Source organism: Arachis stenosperma, chromosome 1 (assembly GCF_014773155.1).
Source record: "Arachis stenosperma cultivar V10309 chromosome 1, arast.V10309.gnm1.PFL2, whole genome shotgun sequence".
Taxonomy (NCBI): Eukaryota; Viridiplantae; Streptophyta; class Magnoliopsida; order Fabales; family Fabaceae; genus Arachis; species Arachis stenosperma.
The window spans coordinates 114,146,320-114,169,229 of NC_080377.1; the positions used below are offsets into that span (position 1 = coordinate 114,146,320).

Here is a 22,910-nt window from a genome sequence, read left to right on the forward strand (position 1 = left end):
GGTTCATTTGGATGACCCTCCCCAGACATCTGCCGCTACCTCTTCTCCTATTGCCGGTCCTCAACCAAAGAAGCAAAAAACTGTTGAGCCTTTTAACCTTGATGCCCCCGACTTTGATGCCGTGGGGTTTGTTGATCATCAGATTGCTCCTTATGGTGTCATGCCTACGGATGATGTTTCCATTCTTCGCCATTTGGACTTTATCACCCAAAATAGCATTAAGATGGCGCATATGGGGGCGGCCTTGTTCCGGACTGCACAGGATGTTCTGGTTCATGCTACAAAAGCTTTCATAGAGGAGGCCAAGTCGGAGTATGATAGGATTAAGGGGCTGAAGGAGGAACTCCAGAAGAAGGTGGCAAAGTTGGAGAAAGAATTAGAAGATGAGAAGGTTCGAGCTACTGCTGCGGTGGCTTCAGCGAATTTGGCCGAGGAGATGGCTTAGAAGCATAAGGATAGCTATATCTTGACTTATGGTGAAATGGTGGAGCTTAGGGGGAGGTTGGGCTCTGTTCAGGCTGACTACACTGAGCTCCAGGGCCACCTTGTAGGCAGCGTGAATGCTGCTTATGAGAATTTGAGGGCTCAGTTTAGAGTTCTAACGCCCGAGCTCGACCTCACTCTATTCAGCCTGGACAACGTTGTAGTAGATGGAAAGATTGTCCCTGACAGCTCGGATGATGATGATGTAGACCCTCTTCCTGAGCCATCTGTCAAAGCCTCTGCTATCCCGGCTTCTTCAACTCCTACTACCGAGGTCAGCCATCCCGAGTCGGACCCTGATGTCTAGATTCTGAACCGGCCGGATGGGACCGTAGATGCCGTCCCTCTCGTGACTCGTCCTCCTTCTCCTCGGGATGCTGCTACTGGGGAGTGTTAAACCCCAATTTTGTGGTTTATTTTGTGCTTAATTTGGGGAATTTTATCACCTTTTTCCACATTTATTCAATAAAATAGCATGGATTTGTAATTCTCCTTTGAATTGTGCTTAAGTGTAAAAACATGCTTTTTAGGCCATTAAATTGGTGACTTTAACTCACTTTAATTCCATTCGATGCCTTGATGTGTTTGTCGAGTGATTTCAGGTTCATAAGGCAAGTATTGAATGGAAGAAATGAGGAGAAAAGCATGCAAAGTGGAGAATGCATGAGGAAACAAGAATTGGGAATGCATCAATGGGCGCGCACGCGTACAAGGCGCGCACGCGCAAAAGTGATTTCGCATAGAGAAATGCACGCGTACATGACACTTCCGCGCGGATGAATAAATAGCCAATCGACGCGCACGCGCACATAGCGCGTATGCGCCGATACTCGCACGTGACTCACTTAAAGGCAAAACGCTGGGGATGATTTCTGAGCAGCCCAGGCCCAATTCCAACCTGTTTCTGAGTGTATTTCATGCAGAATTGAAGCCCAAGCAAAGGGGGAGCAATTGTTTGTAGCATGAACATCATGTAGTTTAGTTTCTAGAGAGAGAAGCTCCCTCTTCTCTCTAGAATTAGGTTAGGTTTAGGACATTTCCATCTTAGATCTAGGTTCAATTACATGTTTCCATCTCATTTCCTTTATGATTTCTTGCTTTTACTATTTCATTCTCATGGTTTGTAGTGTTAATTTTCCTCTTTGCTCTCTTTTGTAATCATGCACTCATGATGGATTTGGTTTATTTTTAATGCAATTTAATGTTTGATGTTCTTTTATTGTTGATTTGAGTTGTGATTTTATCTTTCCTTGCAATTTACCATGCTTTCCTTTTATGCCTTCCAAGTGTTTGACAAAATGCTTGGAAGGATTTTAGAGTAGAATTTTATGCTCTTGGCTTGGGAAGGTAACTTAGGAAATCTTGAGTTGCTAATGTCCAAGTGATTGATGATTGGGACCCATTGACCTTAGATCTCACTAATTGAATTGGTGGAGAACTAGGACTTATGGACTTGGATTGGCATAGCTCATTTGACTTTCCTTTATCATTTAGAGGATGACTTAATGGGGTTGATCCTTGCCAATTCTCATGTTGTGGTTAGTGATAAGGATAGAGATCCTTGACCACCAACCATGTGTTTCACCTCTATGTCACTTAGGTGTTGCAACAACTTCAATATGTGTCATTGATTGTTGTATAAGTTTCATATACCATCTTGTTCATTAAATCACTTGCACATCGATCAATGTCCGTTCACTATCTAATTTCACAATTGCTTGATTGTTTGCTTGAATGCTTTTATGCTTCTTTACTACTTGTTTGGTTGATTTAACCTACAAGTCTTTTGAAGTACTTCAAGCACACTAGAATGAGTGAAATGCATACTTCTTTTGTATAATTGTGACATGGCTTTTAAATACTAGAGTGTGAGTTCTAAACCGCATGCAAGTTAAGACCCACACACCTATTTTTCATCAATGTCCCATTAACTCACTCACTCAATTCTAGTGAATTACCTCATTCCAACAATTCACGCTTTCTTGCTTTTGTATTTTCTCATCTTACGGTGTTTATTTTGTTTTTCATTATTAATGCACCATAAGCAAAAATGGAAGCGGGAAGAAGAACATGCAGCATCGGTTGACCTACCAGCTAAAGGTAGTAACAAGGAAAGTCGCCGTACCCCCTTGCTCATCTTTGGATGCACCGGGAACGGTGCAAACTCTTAAGTGTGGGGAGATCATCCGACCACTTGGCATTTTTGGGTGACAAGTTTCTAATCCTAACACTTTTGCATTTCATTTTAGGATTTTTAGTTGCATTTTCTTATTTTGCATTTGTATATATTAAGCTTAGTCAAAATCATGATATTTTCCAAGGATTTTATCTATAGGGCACCCCAATTGATTGAAAATTTTTTTTTAGAACTTGCTTGAGTTATATATTTTGTGGATCATGTTCTTGAGCTAAAAACACAAGCATGTGAGATTTAAGCCGCAATTGTGTGGTTACATCATACATAACCACTTATTTTCATTCTTGTGTGCATTATTCTCTTCCTATGATTGTAATGTTTGATTTGTTTGATTCTTTATGTCTATTACTTTGTGTATACATGCATTTATATGATTGAGGCCATTGTTCAAATAACTCACTTACCCAAATAGCCTACCTTTTACCTTCCATTGTTAACCAATTTTGAGCCTATGCTTAACCTACTTATTCTTAATTGTATCACATTACAAGCCTAAGTGAAAAATAATAAATGTCCTTAATTTAGATCTTTGATAAGCTTAGAATAGTGAGAGGTTTATCATTTGATTTTGGGAAAGTTGGGAACATTAGGTAGAGATAAAAGTATATTTTGTATTTGTGTTGAAAATCTTGGGAATTGGGTACATACTCATGTATTAATCATGTGTAAACCATATGCATTGATGTTCTTGTATATATTTTAGTCTGAAAAGAAGAAAAAAATGAGAAAAACAAAAAAAGAAAAGCAATAAAAGGGGACAAAATGCCCCAAAGTGAAGTTCAATAAGAGTCAATGCATATGTGTGGTGATCAAAAGGGAATGCATGAGTGTGTGAAAAAGTGAAGAATGGATAACTAGGTTTGTTTAGAATTGTATAGGTTGTCATAGGTTAGGTGGGAAGTTTAAATTAATCAAAGATTCAAACTTCAAGCTCACTTGACCATTTGCATCCTACCTTGACCCTAGCCCCATTACAACCTATGAAAAAGCCCTCATGATATTTGTATGCACGCATAAAGTAATTGTTGATTGTTAGATGAAAAACAAATCTTGGAAAGCATGATTAGGGGAGAATTGAGTGAATCAACCCCATACATTTGAGTGCCTAGAGCGGATACACATCCGGTGAAGGTTCGATCGCTCAATTACATGTCTCCTCCCATGATCATCTTTTCTTGCAAGTTTGTAAAATCTTTCAATGATTCAATTCAATTGTGGGTTTTCTTTGATTGCTATTGCTTTAACCCTTGTACTTGTATATGTATTCTTGGAAATTGACTTGTTTTGACCAAGTGGATGCATTCATATAGATAGATTGCATATAGATATGTTGCTTTTAGTTAGTTTACATTGAATAAATGTTGATACCCTTTTGCTTCTTTCTTGATTTTAGCATGAGGATATACTTAGTTTAAGTGTGGGGAGATTTGATAAACCTCGATTTCGTGGTTTTTCTTGTGCTTGATTTGGGGGATTTTATCACATTTTCCACATTTATTCAATAAAATAGCATGGTTTTGTAATTCTCTCTTGAATTGTGCTTAAATGTAAAAACATGCTCTTTAGGCCCTTAAATTGGTTTTGTAATTCTCACTTTAATTCCATTCGATGCCTTGATGTGTTTGTCGAGTGATTTTAGGTTCATAAGGCAAGTATTGGATGGAAGAAATGAGGAGAAAAGCATGCAAAGTGGAGAATGCATCAGGAAACAAGAATTGGGAATGCATCAATAGGCGCACACGCGTACAAGGCGCGCACGCGCAAAAGTGATTTCGCATAGAGACACACACGCGTACATGACGCTTCCGCGCGGATGAAGAAATAGCCAATCGACGTGCACGCGCACATGGCGCGTACGCGCCGATACTCGCATGTGACTCACTTAAAGGCAAAACGCTGGGGGCAATTTTTGAGCAGCCCAGGCCCAATTCTAACATGTTTCTGAGTGTATTTCATGCAGAATTGAAGCCCAAGCAAAGGGGGAGCAATTGTTTATAGCATGAGCATCATGTAGTTTAATTTCTAGAGAGAGAAGCTCACTCTTCTCTCTAGAATTAGGTTAGGTTTAGGACATTTCCATCTTAGATCTAGGTTCAATTACATGTTTACATCTCATTTCCTTTATGATTTCTTGCTTCTACTATTTCATTCTCATGGTTTGTAGTGTTAATTTTCCTCTTTGCTTTCTTTTGTAATCATGCACTCATGATGGATTTGGTTTATTTTTAATGTAATTTAATATTTGATGTTCTTTTATTGTTGATTTGAGTTGTGATTTTATCTTTCCTTGCAATTTACCATGCTTTCCTTTTATGCCTTCCAAGTGTTTGACAAAATGCTTGGAAGGATTTTAGAGTAGAATTTTATGCTCTTGGCTTGGGAAGGTAACTTCGGAACTCTTGAGTTACTAATGTCCAAGTGATTGATGATTGGGAGCCATTGACCTTAGATCTCACTAATTGAATTGGTGGAGAACTAGGACTTATGGACTTGGATTGACATAACTCATTTGACTTTCCTTTATCATTTAGAGGATGACTTAATGGGGTTAATCCTTGCCAATTCTCATGTTGTGGTTAGTGATAAGGATAGAGATCCTTGACCACCAACCCTTGCCAAGGCCTTTTTGTTATTTGAATTTCCTTATGATTTACTTTTCATGTCTCTTATTCCAAAAACCCCAAAATATTCCTTCATAGCCAATAATTGACCACTTCATTGCAATCCTCGTGAGAGGACCTAGAGTCCAAATACTCCGGTTAATTCTTATTTGGGGTTTGTACATGTGACAACCAAATTTTTGATTGGGAGGATTGTTTGTTGGTTTAGAACTATACTTGCAACGAAGATTTCATTTGTGAAATTCTTTACCAACACGACAATTTCTCTTAAATCAGGGAGTCTTTGAATCCCTTGTAACTTTCTGATTTAGTATCTTTTATGGCCCGGTTTGTGGGTGATGATTGAATTTTTGACGGTTTATAATTTCACTAATGAAATCTCGTTGTAAAGTATAGTCTCTAAACCAACAATAATCCTTTCATACAAAAACTTGTTTGTCACATGTACAAACCCCCTACAATCTATGAACCGAAGTATTTAAACCTCGGGTCGTTCTCCCTAGGAATTGCAATAAAGTGTTCTTGTTATTGGTTATGATATATTTTGGTGGTTTTGAGATTTTAGACAAGAAATATAAATGGCAAAGAAAATAAACTATCAACTAACAAAGCTCTTGGCAAGATATGAGAACTAGAAGTCCTATCCTAGTTATCCTCCTCAATTGTGACCACAAATTGTTCATTTCTACCACTTAGTTAACCTCTAACCATGGAGGAAAGTCAAGTGGATGAATTAACTTGATTCCACAAGTCCTAGCCAACTTCCAAGGGAAAGACTAGCTTTAGTGGTATCTAAATCAATTAGCAACTTCTAATTATAAATCAACAAAGGAATTAGATAACTCAAGCGTCACTAATTACTCTACCTAGGCCAAGAGGAATAAAATCTATACGAAAATCCAACCAAGCATTTCATCAAACACTTGGAATGCACAAAGGAAAAGCACAGTAAATTGATAACAAGAGTAGAATCTAACAACAATTGAATGTAAAAAATCAACAACAACAATCAAAAGGAACACAATTATTATGAATTACCTCAAATAGAATTGGAAGAAAGTAGAAGAGATAAGAGTAGATCTACAACAAAGTATGAGAACAACATAAAGGAAATTACAACAAAAGAATATAAGAAGAATGAATGTAACAACATGGAATTAAAAGGTAGAAGTAGATGAGAGCAAAGATTAAAACCTAGATCTAAGAACTAAACATAATCCTAATCCTAATCCTAGAGAGAAGTGAGAGATTCTCTCTCTAAAACTAACTCTAAACTAATCCTAATGAGTGTGAATGATGGAATCCCCCCTTGCTCTTCAATCCTTGGCTTTAAATAGCATTTTTGGCGCCAAAGTTGGTTGGGATTGGGCCCCACAACCCTTCTGGATTTGCTAGCCATGTTTTCATTAAAAAATCATATACCAGCACCGACGCGTACGTGCACAGCACGCGTATGCGTCCCTGGGGTAATTCGCAAGGTGCGCGTAAGCGCCTGGTGCGCGCGCGCATCCACGGGCGAGTTCAATTCTTTGGCTTTTCAAGATCTTCCCTACTTTGTATGCTTTCCTTTCACTCCTTTGATCCATCCCTGGCCTTTTCAACCTGAAATCACTTAACAAACAAATCAAGGCATCTAGTGGAATCAAAGGTGAATTAAAATTAACTAATTTAAGGTCTAGAAAGCATGTTTTCACACTTAAGCACAATTTGGGAGACAATCATGAAACCATGCTATTTCATTGAATAAATGTGGGTAAAAGGTCATAAAATCCCTTAAATGAAGCATAAGATAAACCCTACAAATGGGGTTTATCAACCTCCCCACACTTAAACCAAGCATGTCCTCATGCTTAAACCAAGAATGAAGTAAGGGTGTGGCATTTATTCAATGGAAACTAACTAAATGCAATCTACCTATATGCAACTATCTACATGAATGCAATTGCTTGGTCGAAATAAATCAATTCCTCAAGAATACATATATAAGCACAAGGGCCAAAGGTATTAACAACCATGTCAAACCATAATTGAATTGAGCTATTAAATATTTTTACAAACTTGTATGAAAGGAGATGATCATAGGTGGAAACATGTAATTGAGCATCAAACCCTCAACGGATGTATTTGCACTCTATTCGCTCAAGTGTTTAGGGTTGATTCTCTCAATTCTCTCCTAATCATGCTTTCTAAGATTTGTTTTTCTTCTAACAATCGACATATATTTCATGCATGCATACAAGTATCATGAGGTCTTTTCTTTAGGTTGTAATGGGGTTAGGGTCAAGGTAGGATGCATATATGGTTAAGTGAGCTTGAAATTTGAATCTTTGATAAGTTTAGACTTTCCACCTAGCTTATGACATCTTATACAATTAAGTTCTAACCTAACTACCCATTTTTCACTTTTTCACATACTCATGTATTTTCTTTTCATTTCACAACACATATGCATTGATTTTATTGAGCTTCACTTTGCTTTGGGGCATTTTGTCCCCTTTTTATTTCTTTCTTTTTCTTCTTCTTTCTTTTTCTATTTTTTTCTTTTCTTTTCCATATTATTTTTCTTTTTCTTTTCTTTTTCTTTTGTTTTTCTCATTTTTTTCTTTCTATATACAAGAACATCAATGCATATGGTTTTATATTTAATTAACACATAAGTATGTACGCAAATCCCGAATATAGAAATACAAAACAAAATCACACCCTTCTTCCCAACCAATGTCCCAAGTTTCTCCACTCTTGAATGATACTCACACACACTAGCCTAAGCTAATCAAAGATCCAAATTAAGGACATTTATTGTTTTTCTCTTTAAGGCTTGTAATGTGCTAAATCAAAGAACAAAGTGGGTTAATTGTAGGCTCAAAGTTGGCTAACAATGGAAGATAAAAGGTAGGCTATTTGGGTAAGTGAGCTAATGAAATGATGGCCTCAATCATATAAATGAATGAATACACAAAATAATGGACATAAAGAATCGAACAAATCAAAGATTACAATCATAGAAAGAGAATAATGCACACAAGAAGGAAAAATAAGTGGTTATAAGATGTAACCACACCATTTGGCTCAAAACTCACTTGCTTGTGTTCTTAGCTCAAAAACATGATCCATAATATATATAATTCAAGCAAGTTCTATGAAAAAGTTTTTCACTCAAACCAATTGAGATGTCCTATAGATAGAAATCTTGAAAAATTTTATTATTTTGACTAAGCTTATTTTGTATATGTATGCAAAAATAGGAAAAATGCAAATAAAAATCCTAAAAACCTAAAATGAAATGCAAAAGTGTTGGAATTAGAAATTTGTCACCCAAAATCGCCGATTGGTTGGACGACCTCCCCACACTTAAGAGTTTGCACCGTCTTCGGTGCACTCAAAGACGAGCAAGGGGGTACGACGACTCTCCGGATTGCTACCTTCAGCTGGTAGGTCAACCGGTGCTGCATGTTCTTAGTCTTGCTTCCGTTATTACTTGTGGTGCATCCATCATGAAAAACAAAAATATAACACCATAAGATGAGAAGATATAAAAGCAAGGAAGCATACATTGTTGGAATGAGGTAAATCACTAGAATTGAGTGAGTGAATTAGTGTGACATGAATGACAAATAGGTGTGTAAATTCTAAATTGGGCGCCTTGTAGAACACACATTAACATAAAAAGTGATGTCACAAAAGAAGTATACACTTCACTTATCCTAGTGTGCTTGAGATGCTTTAAGTGAACTTGTAAGGTAAAACAAGCATTGAAGAAACATGAAAGCATTCAAGCTAAAAACATATGGATGCATATGAACAAGAAGCACAATGCATTGAAGTAATTGCACAAAATCATCCATCAAGAGATTGCCCAAAAAAGAGTAGGGTTCAAATCACATGGTGGCCAAATCATGCAATTCAAAATGATGTAAAAGCTTGAAGGCAATGTCATGTACTTGGTATTCTTAAAAGGTAAGCATGAAAAAAAACTCAAAACCAAGTAGCAAAATATAACCTCAACAATAGAGTCCAACAAAGTTTATAAACATAATAATGTTAAGATAACATCCCTTTTTAATACTCAGCAGCAATTAATGGTAAACAAGAATAACAATCCAACACTTACAATGAAAAAAAGAAAACGAAATAAAAATTACCTAAAACTAACTAAGCAACTAACTAACTAACTAATTAGTTAACTAAAATAAATGGTTATCAATGGTGTTTGGGAGTGTTGGATGAGGGGTAGAAGAAGGGAAGAAGAAAGGAGAAAGAAAGAAATGGAAAGAGAAGAAGAAAAGAAATGTAGTGAAAGAGAGTCATCCACGCGTACGCGAGCATGCTGCGCGCGCACAGATGGTAGTGGAATAGGCGCGACGCGTACACGCAAGGCACGCATACGCGTGCCTGGTGAACCGGAGATGAGGCGCACATGCGTCCATCGTGCTTACGCGTGGGTTGATGTTTGTGCGTCAGGCACAAAGTTCGCACAGTGCAGGCGCAACTCTTGGGTCATTGGCTGGGGGTGGAACTTCTGCATCTACGCAGACGCGTCATGTGTGCGTGCGCATGGAATGGCCGAAAAACTTGGGCACGCATACGCACACCGTACGCATACGCATGGATGGTGCTCTGTTTTTCAAAAATTTTTCTATGTTTTTGCACCAATCTAAGCATTCCAAACCTCCAAACAGCTACCAAAACACCATAAAACCTTATTTAACATACTGAACTACCAATTATACTCAACAAATCAACCAAAAACATGAATTTAAACTAATTTCTACCAATATTTACAAAAGAGAAAAATAAAAAGATTTTACCATGGTGGGGTGTCTCCCACCTAGCACTTTTGTTTATTGTCCTTAAGTTGGACTTATGGGGAGCTCCTCTCAAGGTGGCTTGTGCTTGAAGCCATCCTTGAACACCCACCAATGCTTGCATTTCCAATGAGATCCATTCTTCAAGTTCAATTCTCCCAAGCTTTGATGGAGTTCTTCATAGACTATGGGCTCCCAAAGTCGATCCTCATATATGCCAGGATCCCATATATTATTTCTACACCCATCCTTGAGTTGATTATCATTATTCTACTTGGGTGGCACAATCTTAGAATTCTCATTTAAGCAACCAAACAACATCCTAGACCCAAGCAATCTAGTTCTACACCAACCATTGCAATTAAGCTTTGAACATGTAGCCATCATGAACCTAGAATGATATTTTCAACCACTAGCCATCTCCTTTTTGCTCTTAAAGCCACAAATACATCTAAGTTGACCATTCTTCTCAAACAAACCATATTCAAGGGGAATAATAAAGCTTGAGTATAAGGAATTTACCCACTTGAATGAAAGAATGGATGGTGGTGGCTTGGGGAGAGGTATCTCCAATGTCCTTGCAAGCTCTACTCCCTTATATTCTTTCTTGATTACCTCCACCTCTTCACAAACTTCTTCACTTTCAATCCTTTGTTCATCATTTTCATCCCACTCTTTTTCATCACTCAAATCATAAATGGGAGGAAGAGAAAAATCTACCTCCACATTGCTTTCTATCTCATTGGGAGAAGGTTCGTCAAATTCAAAGGATTCACCACCAAGAAGGTTGGATGCATGATCTTCATCACCAAGGGAACTCAATTCTTGCTCCACTCCTTCCAAGTCTTCATATAGAATATGCCTTGGAGGTTGTGCACATTCCTCCTCAACATCAAATTTACTCTTCTTGGAGGGATTTTCTTTGATTTTAGCTTCCCATGGAGGTTCCGCATCTCCTAAGTCTTCAACCACTTCTTCCTCTTCTTCAACGATCATAGGCTTCTCCAATTGTTCTAACACTACGTAACATTCCTCCTTCTCTACCGGAGTTTCCAATCTCTCCTTCATGTTATGCTCTTCATTTGATTCTCCACATGTAGCCATGGGAGTTCTTTGAGTGTCCAAGTATCGAGAGGCTAAAGTGCTTACTACCTTAGTCATGGTAGCCAAAAATTCTAGTGTCTCCTTTTGCATCTCTCTTTTCCCTTGAAGTATAAGGCCAAGGGTTTCATCCATTGAGGATTGGGGTGGATAAGAGGGTTCATTGTCATAGAGAGAGGGTTCATAATAGGAAGGTAGTTCTTCTTGGTGAGGGTATGTTGGTGGTGTGTATTCAGGTGGTTCTTGGGAGTATTGATATTGGAATGGTGGTTCTATGTATAGCTCATGTGGTTCAAAAGGTGGTTGGTGTGGTGGAAATGGGTGAAGGTCACATGGAGGTGTTTGGAGAAAAGAGGCTTGTGAGTATGGTTGAGGTTCATGTTGAGGGTATGGCTCATAAGCATATGGTGGTGGTTGTCGAAAGTCACAAAGAGATTCACCATAGGCTTTGGATTGATATGCATCAAAGAATGGCTCTTCTTTAAAGTGTATTTGTGGAGGTTGTTGCCATGAAGATTGATCATGTGCATATGGCTCCTCCTACCTTTGGTTGTCCCATCCTTGATACATATCCTCATTGAAGCTCTCGTTTCCTACAACATAGTGAGAACCAAACTCATAACCAAAGTGAGAATTCATGGTTAAAAGAGAAAATGAAAACAAAAGCTACTAAAAAATAATGAAATAAATTCCTAAACTAGCAAGCAATCCAAAAAAATCAAGCTATTCACAATATTCACAGATATACAATAACCAATATCATAACACCATAGCAATTCCCCGACAACGGCGCCATTTTGATGATTGCATTTTTTACGGTTTAGAATTTCACTAATGAAATCTCCTTGTAAAGTATAGTCTCCAAACCAACAATAATCCTTTTATACAAAAATTTGTTTGTCACATGTTCAAACCCCCTAAAATCTATAAACCGAAGTATTTAAACCTCGGGTTGTTCTCCCTAGGAATTGCAATAAAGTGTTCTTGTTATTGGTTATGAGATATTTTGGGGTTTTTGAGATTTTAGACAAGAAATATAAATGGCAAAGAAAATAAACTATCAACTAACAAAGCTCTTGGCAAATATGAGAACTAGAAGTCCTATCCTAGTTATCCTCCTCAATTGTGACCACATATTGTTCATTGCTACCACTTAGTTAACCTCTAACCATGGAGGAAAGTCAAGTGGATGAATTAACTTAATTCCATTAGTCTTAGCCAACTTCCGAGGGAAAGACTAGCTTTAGTGGTATCCAAATCAAGATATGAGAACTAGAAGTCCTATCCTAGTTATCCTCCTCAATTGTGACCATAAATTGTTCATTGCTACCACTTAGTTAACCTCTAACCATGGAAGAAAGTCAAGTGGATGAATTAACTTGATTCCACAAGTCCTAGCCAACTTCCAAGGGAAAGACTAGCTTTAGTGGTATGCAAATCAATTAGCAACTTCTAATTATCAATCAACAAAGGAATTAGATAACTCAAGCATCACTAATTACTCTACCTAGGCCAAGAGGAATAAAATCTATACTAAAATCTAACCAAGCATTTCATCAAACACTTGGAAGGCAATTGATAACAAGAGTAGAATTTAACAACAATTGAATGTAAGAAATCAACAACAACAATCAAAAGGAACACAATTATTATGAATTACCTCAAATGGAATTGGAAGAAAGTAGAAGAGACAAGAGTAGATCTATAACAAAGTATGGGAACAACATAAAGGAAATTACAACAAAAGAATAGAAGAAGAATGAATGTAACAACAAGGAATTGAAAGGTAGAAGTAGATGAGAGCAAAGATCAAAACCTAGATCTAAGAACTAAACCTAATCCTAATCCTAATCCTAGAGAGAAGTAAGAGCTTCTCTCTCTGAAACTAACTCTAAACTAATCCTAATGAGTGTGAATGATGGAATAAAGAGAGGATCAACAGCAAAGTAACAATTACATGAATTACCTCAAATTGCATTAAAGGAAAATAGAGGAAGAAAGAGTGCATCAACAACAAAGTAACAATTACACGAATGAAATACAAAAGTAGAGAGGGGAAGAGTAGAGGTACAAGAATTGATAAAGGAAAAGGGAATCAAAGCATGAATTAAACCCAGATCTAAGAACTAAACCTAATCTTCATCCTAATCCTAGAGAGAAGTGAGAGCTTCTCTTTCTAAAACTAATTAATCCTAATCCTAATGTGAATGAATGATGGAATCCCCCCTATGCTCTTCAATCCTTGGCTTTAAATAGCATTTTTGGCGCCAAAGTTGGTTGGGATTAGGCCCCACAACCCTTTTGAATTCGCTGGCCACGTTTTCATTAAAAAAATCATATACCAGCACCAACGCATACTGATGAGCAGATAATTTATACACTTTTTGGCATTGTTTTTAGGTAGTTTTTAGTATGATCTAGTTACTTTTAGGGATGTTTTCATTAGTTTTTATGCTAAATTCACATTTCTAGACTTTACTATGAATTTGTGTGTTTTTCTGTGATTTCAGGTATTTTCTGGCTGAAATTGAGGGACCTGAGCAAAACTCTGATAGGAGGCTGACAAAGGACTGCTGATGCTGTTGGAATCTGACCTCCCTGCACTCGAAATGGATTTTCTGGAGCTAAAAAACTTCAAATGGCGCGCTCTCAACGGCGTTGGAAAGTAGACATCCAGAGCTTTTCAGCAATATATAATAGTCCATACTTTATTCGTGATTAGACGACGTAAACTGGCGCTCAACGCCAGTTCCATGCTGCATTCTGGAGTAAAACGCCAGAAACACGTCACGAACCTGAGTTGAACGCCCAAAACACGTTACAACTTGGCGTTCAACTCCAAGAGAAGTCTCAGCTCGTGGATAGATCAAGCTCAGCCCAAGCACACACCAAGTGGGCCCCGGAAGTGAATTTATGCATCAATTACTTACTTTTGTAAACCCTAGTAGCTAGTCTAGTATAAATAGGACTTTTTACTAGAGTATTAGACATCTTTGGTCTCAGTTTTATTTTATTATTCATCTAAGAAGACTATTGATCATGTTTGGGGGCTGGCCATTCGGTCATGACTGGACCTCTATCACTTATGTATTTTCAACGGTGGAGTTTCTACACACCATAGATTAAGGGTGTGGAGCTCTGCTGTACCTCAAGTTTTAATGCAATTACTACTATTTTCTATCCAATTCGATTTATTCCTGTTCTAAGATATTCGTTGCACTTCAACTTGATGAATGTGATGATTCGTGACACTCATCATCATTCTCACCTATGAACGCGCATGACTGACAACCACTTCTGTACTACCTTAGACCGGGAGCATATCTCTTGGATTCCTTGATCAGAATCTTCGTGGTATAAGCTAGAATTGATGGCGGCATTCATGGGAATCTGGAAAGTCTAACCTTGTCTGTGGTATTTCGAGTAGGATTCCGGGATTGAATGACTGTGACGAGCTTCAAACTCCTGAAGGCTGGGCGTTAGTGACAGACGCAAAAGAATCACTGGATTCTCTTCCAACCTGATTGAGAACCGACAGATGATTAGTCATGCTGTGACAGAGCATTTGGACCATTTTCACTGAGAGGATATGATGTAGCCATTGACAATGGTGATGCCCTACATACTGCTTGCCATAGAAAGGAGTGATGAAAAACTAGAAGGAAGAAGTAGGAAAGCAGAGATTCAGAAGGAACCCAGCACCTCCATACACCTATCTGAAATTCCCACCATTGAATTACATGAGTAACTTTATCTTTATTTTTTGTTTATTTTATTATCTTTATTTAAACCAATAATCTCTTAATCCAGTTAAATCCGCCTGACTGGGATTTACAAGATGACCATAGCTTGCTTCATACCAACAATCTCTGTGGGATCGACCCTTACTTACGTAAGGTATTACTTGGACGACCTAGTACACTTGCTGGTTAGTTGTGCGGAGTTGTGACAAAGTGTGATTCACGTTTGAGAGCACCAAGCCTTTGGAGCCATTGTTGATGATCACAATTTCGTCCACCAAGTTTTTGGCGCCGTTGCCGGGGATTGTTCGAGTATGGACAACTGACGGTTCATCTTGTTGCTCAGATTAGGTAATTTTATTTTTATTTTCCTTTCAAAAAAAAAGTTTTCAAAAATCTTTCAAAAAATTTTTCTTTATTTTCGTTTTTCAAAAATATAATTTTCGAAAAAAATAAATAAAAAATAATAAAAATACAGAAAAATCATAAAATCATAAAAATAAAAAATATTTTGTGTTTCTTGTTTGAGTCTTGAGTCAATTTTTAAGTTTGGTGTCTTGCATGTTTTTTTTGCATCAAAATTTTTTCAAAAATATGTTCTTGATGTTCATCATGATCTTCAAAGTGTTTTGGTGTTCATCTTAACATTCATAGTGTTCTTGCATGCATAATTGGTTTTGATCCAAAATTTTCATGTTTTGGGTCATAATTGTGTTTTTCTCTCTCATCATTAAAAATTTTAAAAATAAAAAATATCTCTTCCTTATTTCACTCTAAATTTTCAAAAATTTGAGTTAATTTGGTCAAAAAATTTTAAAATTAGTTGTTTCTTACAAGTCAAGTCAAATTTTCAATTTTAAAAAAATCCTATCTTTTTAAAACTTTTTCAAAATTAAATGTTTTTCATTTTTCTTATTAATTTTCGAAAATTCTTTAAAATGTTTCTCAAAAAAATATTTTTCTTAATTTTATCTTAATTTTCGAAATTATGCTAACAATTAATATGATTGATTCAAAGATTTGAAGTTTGTTACTTTCTTGTTAAGAAAGGTTCAATCTTTAAATTCTAGAACCATATCTTTTAGTTTCTTGTTAGTTAAGTAATTAATTTTAATTTTAACAATTAAATCTTTTTCAATCCTATCTTTTTATCATATCTTCTTATCTTAGCTTTTTATCATATCTTTTTCAAAATTTTATCTTTTTAAAAAATTTGATTTCAAAATATCTTATCTAACTTCTTATCTTCTTATCTTTTCAAATTTGATTTTAATATCTTTTTAACTAACTATTTGACTTTTTGTTTGTTTCTTATCTTTTTTAAAACCACCTAACTACTTTTCCCTCTTTAATTTTCGAAAATATCTCATCTCTTTTTCAAAATTTCTTTTTAATTGTTTTAAATTTTAATTTTAATTATATCTTATCTTTAATTTTCGAAAATCATTAACTACTTTTTCAAAATTATTTTCGAATTCTCCCTCTCTTCTCTTCTTCTATTTATTTATTTATTTATTAACACTTCTCTTCACCTCTCTTCATCTCCAATCACTGCCTCTATCCTCACCCTTGTGATTGGATTCTACACTCTTATTCTTTTCTTCTTCTACTAATAATAATGATCCTCCTTGTCCAGATATAGAGGATTCCTCTTCCTTTTTCTTTTTCTCTTCTCTTTCATATGAGCAGGAATAAGGAAAAAGGCATCTTTGTTGAAGCTGATCCAGAACCTGAAAGGACTCTGAAAAGGAAACTAAGAGAAGCTAAATTACAACAATCTATAGGCAACCTTTCTGAAATTTTCGAACAAGAGAAGGAGATGGCAGCCGAACCCAACAACAATAATGCAAGGAGGATGCTTGGTGATTTTACTAAACCAACGTCTAAGTTTGATGGAAGAAGCATCTCAATTCCTGCCATTGGAGCAAACAATTTTGAGCTGAAACCTCAATTAGTTGCTTTGATGCAACAGAACTGCAAGTTTCATGGACTTCCATCTGAAGATCCTTATTAGTTTTTAACTGAGTTCTTGCAGATTTGTGAGACTGTTAAGACAAATGGAGTAGATCCTGAAGTCTACAGGCTCATGCTTTTCCCTTTTGCTGTAAGAGACAGAGCTAGAACATGGTTGGACTCACAACCTAAAGATAGCCTGGACTCCTGGGATAAGCTGGTCACGGTCTTCTTGGATAAATTTTTTCCTCCTCAAAAGTTGAGCAAGCTTAGAGTGAATGTTCAGATCTTCAAGCAAAAAGATGGTGAATCCCTCTATGAAGCTTGGGAAAGATACAAGCAGATGACCAAAAAGTGTCCTTCTGACATGTTTTCAGAATAGACCATATTAGATATATTCTATTATGGTCTATCTGAGTTTTCCAAAATGTTATTGGACCATTCTGCAGGTGGATCCATCCACTTAAAGAAAATGCCTGTAGAAGCTCAAGAACTTATTGACATGGTTGCAAATAACCAATTCATGTACACTTCTGAGAGGAATTCTGTGAATAATGGGATGCCTCAGAGGAAGGGAGTTCTTGAAATTGATGCTCTAAATGCCATATTGGCTCAGAACAAAGTGTTGACTCAGCAAGTCAACATGATTTCTCAAAGTTTGAATGGATGGCAAAATGCATCCAACAGTACTAAAGAGGCAGCTTCTGAAGAAGCTTACGATCCTAAGAACCCTGCAATATCAGAGGTAAATTACATGGGTGAACCTTATGGAAACATCTATAATTCATCATGGAGAAATCATCTAAATTTCTCATGGAAGGATCAAAAAAAGCCTCAACAAGGCTTTAATAATGGTGGAAGAAACAGGCTAAGCAATAACAAGCCTTTTCCATCATCTTCTCAGCAACAGACAGAGAATTCTGAGCAGAGCCCCTCTAATTTAGCAAATTTAGTCTCTGATCTATCTAAGGCCACTTTAAGTTTCATGAGTGAAACAAGGTCCTCCATCAAAAATTTGGAGGCACAAGTGGGCCAGCTGAGTAAGAAAGTCACTGAAACTCCTCCCAGTATTCTCCCAAGCAATACAGAAGAAAATCCAAAAGGAGTGTGCAAGGCCATTGATGTAATCAATATGGCCGAATGCACAAGGGAGGAGAAGGACGAAAATCCTAGTGAGGAAGACCTCCTGGGATGTCTCTCAAATAAGAAGGAGTTCTCTATTGAGGACCTAAAGGAATCTGAGGCTCATATAGAGACCATAGAGATTCCACTAAATCTACTTCTACCATTCATGAGCTCTGAAGACTATTATTCCTCAGAAGAGGATGAAGATGTGACTGGAGAGCAAGTTGCTCAATATCTAGGAGCCATCATGAAGCTGAATGCCAAGTTGTTTGGTAATGAGACTTGGGAAGTTGAACCTCCCTTGCTCATTAGTGAACTAGATACATGGGTTCAGAAAACTTTACCTCAAAAGAGACAAGATCCTGGTAAATTCTTAATATCCTGTACCATAGGCACCATGACCTTTAACAAGGCTCTGTGTGACCTGGGGTCAGGCATAAATCTTATGCCACTCTCTGTAATAGAGAAACTGGGGATCATTGAGGTACAGCCTGCCTTATTCTCATTACAATTGGCAGACAAGTCAGTAAGACAAGCTTATGGATTAGTAGAGGACATGTTGGTAAAGGTTAAAGGCTTTTACATTCCTGCTGATTTCATAATCTTAGACACTAGGAAGGAGGAGGATGAATGCATCATCCTTGGAAGACCTTTTCTAGCCACAGCAGAAGCTGTGATAGATGTTAACAGAGGAGAATTAGTCCTTCAATTGAATGGGGACTACCTTGTGTTTAAGGCACATGACTATCCTTCTATAACAAGGGAGAGTAAGCATGCAGAGCTTCTCTCAGCATAGAGTTAAACAGAGCCCCCACAGTCAAGCTCTAAGTTTAGTGTTGGGAGGCCACAACCAAACTCTAAATTTGGTGTTGAATCCCCACAACCAAACTCTAAATTTGGTGTTGGGACTATACAATATTGACCTGATCACCTGTGTGGCTCCATGAGAGCCTACTGTCAAGCTATTGACATTAAAGAAGCACTTGTTGGGAGGCAACCCAATTTTTATTTATCTAATTTTATTTTTATTTAATTGTTATTTTATGCTTTAGTAGGTTCATGATCATGTGGAGTCACGAAAAAAAATATTAAAATTAAAAACAGAATCAAAAACAGCAGAAGAAATATCACACCCTGAAGAAAGGACTTACTGGCATTTAAATGCCAGTAAGGAGCATCTGGCTGGCGTTCAACGCCAGAACAGAGCATGGATCTAGCGCTGAACGCCAGAAACAAGCAACATCCTGGCGTTTGAACGCCAGGAATATGCCCTGAGAAAAGCTGGCGCTGAACGCCAGTAACAAGCATGGAACTGGCGTTCAACGCCAGAAACATGCTGCACATGGGCGTTGAATGCTCAGAACATGCATCACTTCGGCGTTTAAACGCCAGAATGGTATGCTAAGGCATTTTACATGTCTAATTGGTGCAGGGATGTAAATCTTTGACACCTCAGGATCTGTGGACCCCACAGGATTATCTCAGGATCTGTGGACCCCACAGGATCCCCACCTAACATATTCCCACCTTACCTCCTAATTAATCCTATAACACACTTTCCCAAAAACCCTTCACCAATCACCTCAATCTCTCTTCCCAATTACCCCCTTCACCACTCACATCCATCCACTTTTCCCCATAAACCCCACCTACCTTCAAAATTCAAATTTCTTTCCCACCCAAACCAACCCTAAATGGCCGAACCTACCCCCTCTCCTCTCCCTATATAAACCCCTCAATTCTCCTTAATTTTCACACAATACAAACCTTTCTTCTCCTTCTTGGCCGAATACACCTCTCACTCACTCTCCTCCTTTTTTCTCTTCTTCTTCTTTTTTTTCTTTTCTTGCTCGAGGGCAAGCAATATTTTAAGTTTGGTGTGGTAAAAGGATAAGCTTTTTGTTTTTCCATTACCATTGATGGTACCTAAGGCTGGAGAATCCTCTAGAAAAGGGAAAGGAAAGACAAAAGCTTCCACCTCCGAGTCATGGGAGATGGAAAGATTCATCTCCGAAGCCCATCAAGACCACTTCTATGATGTTGTGGCCAAGAAGAAGGTGATCCCCGAGGTCCCTTTCAAGCTCAAGAAAAATGAGTATCCAGAGATCCGACATGAGATCCAAAAAAGAGGTTGGGAAGTTCTAATCAACCCCATCCAACAAGTCGGAATCTTAATGGTTCAAGAGTTCTATGCCAATGCATGGATCACTAGGAACCATGATCAAAGTAAGAACCCGAACCCAAAGAATTATCTTATAATGGTTCGGGGGAAATACTTAGATTTTAGTCCGGAAAATGTGAGGTTGGCGTTCAACTTGCCCATGATGCAAAGAGATGCACGCCCCTACACTAGAAGGGTCAACTTTAATCAAAGGTTGGACCAAGTCCTTATGGACATATGTGTGGAAGGAGCTCAATGGAAAAGAGACTCTAAAGGCAAGTCGGTTCAACTAAGAAGACTGGACCTCAAGCCTGTGGCTAGAAGATGGTTGGAGTTCATCCAACGCTCCATCATCCCCACTAGCAACCGATCCAAAGTTACTTTGGATCGGGCCATCATGATTCATAGCATCATGAATAGAGAGGAAGTAGAAGTTCATGAAGTCATCTCCCATGAATTCTATAAAATAGTCGATAAGTCCTTTACTTTGGCAAGGCTAGCTTTTCCTCATCTTATTTGCCATCTATGTTACTCAGCTGGAGTTATCATAGAAGGAGACATCCTCATTGAGGAGGACAAGCCCATCACTAAGAAAAGGATGGAGCAAACAAGAGAGCCCACTCATGGAACCCAAGAGACACATGAGGAAGCTCATCACCAAGAAATCCCGGAGATGCCTCAAGGGATGCACTTTCCTACCAACAACTATTGGGAACAACTCAACACTTCCTTAGAAGATTTGATTTACAATGTGGATCAATTAAGGGTGGAACATCAAGAGCACTCCATCATTCTCCGTGAAATTAGAGAAGATCAAAGGGCAATGAGGGAGGAGCAACAAAGGCAAGGAAGGGACATAGAAGAGCTTAAGGACATCATTGGTCCTTCAAGAAGAAGACGCCACTAAGGTGGATTCATTCCTTGTTCTTATTTTTTCTGTTTTTCGTTTTTATCTATGTTTGTGTCTCTACTTCATGATCATTAGTATGTAGTAACTATGTCTTAAAGCTATAAATAAATTCCATAAATCCTTCACCTCTCTTAAATGAAAAATGTTTCTAATTCAAAAGAACAAGAAGTACATGAACTTCGAAATTATCCTTGAATTTAGTTTAATTATATTGATGTGGTGACAATACTTTTTGTCTCCTGAATGAATGCTTGAACATTGCATAATTTTGATCTTGTTGTTTATGAATGTTAAAATTGTTGGCTCTTGAAAGAATGATGAACAAAGAGAAATGCTATTGATAATCTGAAAAATCATGAAATTGATTCTTGAAGCAAGAAAAAGCAGTGAAAAAGCAAAAGCTTGCGAAAAAAAATTTTGCGGAAGAAAAAAATTCAGAAAGAAAAAGAAAAAGCAAGCAGAAAAAGCCAATAGCCCTTAAAACCAAAAGGCAAGGGTAAAAAAGGATCCAAGGCTTTGAGCATCAATGGATAGGAAGGCCCAAGGAAATAAATCCAGGCCTAAGCGGCTAAATCAAGCTGTCCATAACCATGTGCTTGTGGCATGCAGGTCCAAGTGAAAAGCTTGAGACTGAGTGGTTAAAGTCGTGATCCAAAGCAAAAAGAGTGTGCTTAAGAGCTCTGGACACCTCTAACTGGGGACTCTAGCAAAGCTGAGTCACAATCTGAAAAGGTTCACCCAGTCATGTGTTTGTGGCATTTATGTATCCGGTGGTAATACTGGAAAACAAAATGCTTAGGGCCACGGCCAAGACTCATAAAAGTAGCTGTGTTCAAAAATCAACATAACTAACTAGGAGAATCAATAACACTATCCGAAATTCTAAGTTCCTAGAGAAGCCAATCATTCTAAACTTCAAAGGAAAAAGTGAGATGCCAAAACTGTTCAGAAGCAAAAAGCTACAAGTCCCGCTCATCTAATTAGAATTAATATTCATTGATATTTTGGAATTTATAGTATATTCTCTTCTTTTTATCATAATTGATTTTCAGTTGCCTGGGGACAAGCAATAATTTAAGTTTGGTGTTGTGATGAGCGGATAATTTATACGCTTTTTGGCATTGTGTTTAGGTAGTTTTTAGTATGATCTAGTTACTTTTAGGGATGTTTTCATTAGTTTTTATGCTAAATTCACATTTCTAGACTTTACTATGAGTTTGTGTGTTTTTTTCTGTGATTTCAGGTATTTTCTGGCAGAAATTGAGGGACCTGAGCAAAACTCTGATAGGAGGCTGACAAAGGACTGCTGATGCTGTTGGAATCTGACCTCTCTGCACTCAAAATGAATTTTCCGGAGCTACAGACCTCCAAATGGCGTCCTCTCAACGGCTTTGGAAAGTAGACATTCAGAGCTTTCCAACAATATATAATAGTCTATATTTTATTCGTGATTAGACAACGTAAATTGGCGCTCAACGCCAATTTCATGTTGCTGTCTGGAGTAAAACACCAGAAACACGTCACGACCCGGAGTTGAACGCCCAAAACACGTTACAACTTGGTGTTCAACTCAAAAAGAAGCCTCAGCTCGTGGATAGATCAAGCTCAGCCCAAACATACACCAAGTGGGCCCTGGAAGTGGATTTATACATCAATTACTTATTCCTGTAAACCTAGTAGCTAGTTTATTATAAATAGGACTTTTTACTAGTGTATTAGACATCTTGGGACGATTAGTTCTCAGATCATGGGGGCTGGCCTCTTGGCCATGCCTGAACCTTTCACTTATGTATTTTCAACGGTGGAGTTTCTAC

At 37.6% G+C, this 22,910-nt stretch overlaps 1 non-coding gene across 1 annotated transcript; it reads right to left on the minus strand.

Annotated features, from left to right (window-relative positions):
* Positions 1-17,165: 17,165 nt before the first annotated feature.
* Positions 17,166-17,269, minus strand: LOC130951781 (small nucleolar RNA R71). The gene has a single exon (XR_009074091.1). It is a non-coding gene; the product is annotated as a small nucleolar RNA R71 (small nucleolar RNA).
* Positions 17,270-22,910: the final 5,641 nt, after the last annotated feature.